Below are 736 nucleotides of genomic sequence, written 5' to 3' on the forward strand. Positions count from 1 at the left end.
CATATTTTGGTTGCCTTGGATTTGGTTTAATTTTCCTCAACTTCAGGTTGAACTTGCATATGAGTAGTTGGTGGTCTGTTCCACAATCATCTCCTGGTCTAGTTTTCACAGCTGATATTGAGCTTCTCCAGCGGTTCTTTCCACAGATATAATCCATCTGATTTCTATGCATACCGTCAGGTGAAATCCAAGTATATAACCTGTGTAGATAAATCCAATTGATTTTTGTATGTTGATATTATTTCCTGCCACTTTGCTGAATTGGTTGATTATGTCCAGTAGTTTTCTCGCTGAGTCTTTAGGGTTTTCTAAGTATACTATCATATCATTTTCATATAGAGATAATTTTACTTCCTTTTTGCCAATTTGGATGAGTCTTATTTCCTTTTCTTCTCTTCTCTTAGTGCTATCACTAAGACTTATAATACAATCTTGAATAGGAGAAGTGATAGTTGGCATCCTTGCCTAGTTCCTCTTCTTAAAGGGAATGCCTTTAATCTCTATCCATTGAAAACAATGTTAGCTTTCAAGTTTGCATATATACTTTTTACTATGCTGAAGAAGTTCTCTTCTATTCCTATTTTGTTGAGTGTTTTAATCAAGAAAGGGTGTTGGATTTTGTCAAATGCCTTTTCTGCCTTATTAATTGATAGGATAATCTGGTTCTTGTTCTTTGCTTTTTTTAATGTGATGAATTACAGTGTTTTTATTATGTTGAATCATCCTCACCTGTTAT

This window comes from Elephantulus edwardii, unplaced genomic scaffold (genome assembly GCF_000299155.1).
Source record: "Elephantulus edwardii isolate Elephantulus edwardi_28Jun2011 unplaced genomic scaffold, EleEdw1.0 scaffold00085, whole genome shotgun sequence".
Classification (NCBI taxonomy): Eukaryota; Metazoa; Chordata; class Mammalia; order Macroscelidea; family Macroscelididae; genus Elephantulus; species Elephantulus edwardii.